The sequence below is a fragment of the Nicotiana tomentosiformis genome, chromosome 2 (assembly GCF_000390325.3).
Source record: "Nicotiana tomentosiformis chromosome 2, ASM39032v3, whole genome shotgun sequence".
NCBI classification, from domain to species: domain Eukaryota; kingdom Viridiplantae; phylum Streptophyta; class Magnoliopsida; order Solanales; family Solanaceae; genus Nicotiana; species Nicotiana tomentosiformis.
In genome coordinates this window covers 152,352,810-152,358,025 of record NC_090813.1, presented here as the reverse complement: position 1 = coordinate 152,358,025, position 5,216 = coordinate 152,352,810, and the positions used below count along the sequence as shown (strand labels likewise).

Below are 5,216 nucleotides of genomic sequence, written 5' to 3'. Positions count from 1 at the left end.
AAGGATAAGAAAGGGCGAGTGAGAAGGTGATGAGAATGAATAAGTCTTTAGGATTAAGCCCATGAAAACAAGAGAGCTGATGGTTTCTCTAAGTTATAGAAAGCTCAGTATAGCCTGAATAAACTCAAATGAGTCTAAGACTAATAGCATTTAAAAGAGATGGAATGTTGCCCTGGTAGTAAAATGAGGGTATACTTGTGATAAATGAAGGATGACGTTTGGACCTTCGATTGAGTGATGATTTGAAGGGATTTCATGAATTGTACAGGATTAAAATACCCACGTAAGTGAGTCACATTGGGATGCTATAAAGTACGGTTATTGAAGTATAGTATCGGTGCTAAGTGGATCAAGAAAATCACTTCGAATATTCCTCGATGAAAAGTAAGCCCTAGTGGCAATGTTTTACGTAAGAAGTTTCAAGATATCAGTGGTAGATTGTAGATCAAAATTGAGGTAAATCAACAATAGATGGATAGAAGTTACAAAGTACGAACTGAGATATGGCAATATTCGTAAGTTCGACAAAGTACAGACCGAAGAACTTCAATACACCTATAGATGCCCAAAGGGACATCTTATCAAGTTATGTATATGTTCCCAAAGTAAGGCCTAAAGATTGGCTAAAAGCTAAAGGGAAGAGTCGCATAGGAGCACATGCAAGGAAAAAGTCCTACAGGCTGCATTGCAGAAGGTAGCAAGAGTTACGAGATTGGAAGAATTCCGACCACAGACCGTGGTGTGAGAAAGCGGCCTAAAGGGGGGAATGCCCTGGCCTTGGGATTTATTCAAAAAATAGTTGCCTAAATGGCAAGGAGAATATTAAAGTATTCGGAAGACATAAGTGATGAAAATGATAAGTGCATCAGTCAACATTCGAGGACGAATGTTTCAAAGGCGGGAATGATGTTACACTACATATTTTCGTACGTGAAAGTACGCCATAGATAAATTGATGGAAGCTCGTAAATGAGATATTACATCCCGCATTTTCGTATGTTAAAGTTTTGTCGTAAGTTAATCGACGTAAAATTCGGGAATGAGGTTATTTTGAAATTATAAGCATTATGCTATTTCAAACACGTGATGAGTAAATTTATAAAGGAAAAAGGGTAAGCAAATCGAAGAAAAGGAATTTCGTCAAAGTTTGACATTTTGGAATAAAATACGGCCCGAGCTAAAATATCCGGTATTTATAGACTAGTGCCATACAAGGTACTACATGACCATGATAGTAAGGTGTATAAGGTATGTAAAAGTGAGTAGTATTTTAAGTAAGTTGAGGTAATTCGTAATTATGTGAGTAATTGATTAATTATTGGGTAATGGGAGATTACCCAATTAATTAAAGAATTGGATAAGATTAAACCCCCCTACCCCCCACGTTGAAGCAAATGCCTTAGGTAGTAATGACTCTTACTTCAATAGGTTAGGTGGCTTATTTAGATGATTTTGTGACATTGACATTAGCCATTAAACATGAGGTTCAAATAATGTCCACGTTGTTTGAAGGAGCACCAATTTTGGATGACATATTTTGCACTTGTTAAGGGTTATATTGCCAAATATGAGCTACAACAATTAGATACGCTCAAATAGATGTATCATCTACAACTTCTGAGGAGCACAATTAGTATCTCCCTTGGATATATCATTAATTATCAGACTTCTTGGACAAATAAGCTTGCAAAGCCTCTTCAATAGTGTCAAGAGTGCCCAACCGTACTTTCTTATGCCTAATTCGGTATGTAATCACAACACCATATCTCCCGTTCTTTTGCTAACTGATGGAGCTCCATAGCTCATTTGAAACTTCACAACACAATATAGCGTGAGATTTTGCAAATTTTAGGGAGTACGGTGCAATCTTTCTCAAGAGAATCAGTTCAGGTATGTTAAGGCTATCCCTTCAACTGATACAAATGAAACAAGCAAAATACGCAACTTTCATAAATGACTCTATTCATAGAAATACTAGGGATGTCTATATTCTTGATTCCCCATGTAAATTATTATTATATCTTCTGTTTATGGGTCTCAGAAAAATACGTATTTGATAAAGTTTATCCGAAAGGCATATTGATTTTTATGACATTCCGAGAAATCTTATTAACGTATTTCTTATGCATTTCATGCATTTATACATATACATTGACCCATGACCAGATAGCATTATATACGCGTATATTATATGTATATGAGATATGGAAAACGTTATGGCCTTATATACGCACCGCCACCTGATCAGCTGATATACATTGATGATGTTGCCCACAGTGGCTGAAATAATATGATGGGATGCCCTCAGAGGCTTAATGATGCTATGAACGCATATACCCATACATGGTATGACATTTATACGCATATTCATGACATTATAAAAATGAAATGATTCATAGAGCTATGCAGACGTACATGTCGAGTCTCTTACTCCATATTTCTCTCATGTCTATTATTTACTGATTTTCATTCCTTACATACTTGGTACATTATTTGTAGTGACGTCCCTTTTGCCTAGGGATGCTGCATTATATGCCCGCAGGTCTCGATAGACAGGTCGAGAGTCCTCCAAGTAGGCGATCAGCTCAGCGGAAGATGTTGGTGCACTCCATTTGCTCCGAAGTTACTTGTTTGGTCAGTATGATTTAGATATGTATTGTTTGGTATGGCGGGGCTCTGTCCCGACCTTTATGACATTTATGTACTCTTAGAGGCTTGTAGACATATGTCGTATACGCGAAAGATTGTATGGCCTTGTCGGCCTATGTTTTGAGTTTATAAATGATCATGTTGGCCTTATAGGCCCATATGTCATGTGTATATGATGATGTAATAAGAAACATACATTATGTTGGTACTCAGTTGAGTAAGGTACCGGGTGTCCGTCGTGGCCCATCGGTTTGGGTCATAACATAGATGCTCATGACTGGTGACACCCCGATGTCGGGCTTTTCTTTTCCGCACTTTTGTTTTGATTTGAATTCCTTTACGAAGGTTTTTATGTTAAATAGCCTTGAAAGAATATCGGTTTGTTTTGGGAATGAGTCGGCTTGCCTAGTTCCACGATAGGCGCCATCACGACAGGACTAGTTTGGGTCGTGACAATAATAAGACACATGGGGAATCAAGAACATAGGCACCCCTAGTGCTTCTATGATTAGAGACATTTATAAAAGTTGTACGTTTGCTCGTTTCGTTTGTATAATATGGATCATGCCAAAAGGAAAGAAGGGATAGCCTTAACATACCTGAGCTGATTCTCCAGAAAATCCCTCTAACACATGTCAATCACGACAAAACACGTAAGAGCGAGATTGAAGTACGAAAAAATCCGTATGATATTCTTGAGAAAGGTTATACAGGGCTCCCTTAAAATTTTAAGTCATGTTGTTGTTGCATTAGATACTTTCGTATGAATTTTTGTTGAAGCTCTCATCCGTTACTTTTGTTGAAGCTCTCATCCATCTCACTTTAATGAATTAGGAAGGTTTCTTATTATAGTGCTTGTGGGCCCCACTTGATAAAGATTAAGTTTCCAACATCCCTCCAAATAATGCCACCTAGCCAAAGAGTCACCATTAGGTTTTTTATCCATATCTTCACTTGTTGCGACACAGGGGTAGTGTTTCCACCAAATATTTATCCACAAATTTCTAATTAATTTGTTAACTTCCCACTAAAATTAATAATTTATCCATTACCAGCATAATTAGGTAATATCATCATTTACTTAAAATACTAATCACTTTTAACATACTTTATACACCTTACTATCATGGTCATGTGGTATCTTATATGGTACTAGTCCATAAATACGGGGTATTATAGCTTGGACCGTATTTTATCGCAAATTGACAAACTTCAATGAATACTCATTCTTTGATTTGTTTACCCTCTAATTTTCACGGCACTCACTCATCATTTGTTACAAATAACATAAACACTCAAAACCTCAAAAATAATCTCATTTCCGAGCTTACGTCGATTAACTTACGGCGAAACTTTAACGTACGAAATACGGGATGTAACATTATTGATGGTCCTAAACAGAGTGCGATGTTGGAAATTTTCTACCTAGTCAAAAATTAGGAGAATACATCTATTAATTCGGAAGATCTTTCGACAAAAACCCTCATGCTGCCATGGAATGAGGAGGGAACGAGCTACAAAGAAATGTAAAATCTTTAAGTGGGTCAAGAGACATATGTTGAGAATGTGTGAGCAGTCACAAGGTTGTGAACAAGATGTCCTTGAATTATTGTCGATAATTTAGAAGGAAAGAGTCAAAAGTTTTCCACTCCATCTGCAAAACTGTGCTACCATCGGTAATTAAATTTGTTAGAAATCAATGTTAAATTTCAGACAGTGTGAAAGGGAAAGGTGAAGGCAGGAGGGATCCTGATGGTAGAAATAAAGTTAAATTTACTTAGCTAGAATATAAGAGGGGTAAATGACAAAAAGAAGAGAGAAAAGATCAAGCTGACACTTCGGAAATGGGGGTCAGATGTATATTGTCTTCAAAAAACTAATGTAAGGACAATTTGATGGCAGACTTAGGGTAACAGGTGGATTGGATGGGCTGAAATTGAAGCTCAAGTTAACATTGGAGGTACTGTAGTGCTCTGGGTCTATAGAAGATGGGAATGTAAAGAAATAGTAAACGGATGCTACTCTATATCAGTATTTTTGGTAAGAGATATCAGGTTTCAAATTTGTCTTCATTGTGGTGTATGTACGTTGCGATAGAATAGATGGAAAGGAGCTATGGGAAGAGCTTTCAGCAATTAAAGGGCTGGGTGGAAAAAATTGTGTGGTTGGAGGTGATTTCAACATGGTCAGGTTTGCTGAAGAAAGATTTGGAAGCTCAAGGACACTAGAGCTATGAGAGATTTCACAAATATAATTAATGAGTTGACTCTAGTGGATCGCGCAGTCTCCCACTACATGAGGAAAGTTTCACATGGTTTAGAGGCAAGAATAATGGTGAAGCCTCCAGATTGGACAGGTTTTTGGTGTCTAATATTTCCGATGGAACTTTCAGTTTTCTGAAACAAAGAGTGCTTCCAAGGCTTGTTTAGGATCATTATCCCATCTTATTAAAATGTGTTAATTGGTCAAAGAAAAATCTATCTTCAAATTTGAAAATATATGGTTAGAACAAAAAGAGTTTGTTGATATGGTTGAAAAATGGTGGAGTTCATTTGATGGAAAAGGTA

The 5,216-nt window shown here is 37.0% G+C and overlaps 1 long non-coding RNA gene across 1 annotated transcript; it reads left to right on the top strand.

The window, feature by feature from the left end:
- Positions 1 to 1,453: 1,453 nt before the first annotated feature.
- On the top strand, positions 1,454 to 2,861 carry LOC138905560 (uncharacterized). Its single transcript, XR_011413564.1, has 2 exons — positions 1,454 to 1,890; positions 2,500 to 2,861. It is a non-coding gene; the product is annotated as an uncharacterized lncRNA (long non-coding RNA).
- Positions 2,862 to 5,216: the final 2,355 nt, after the last annotated feature.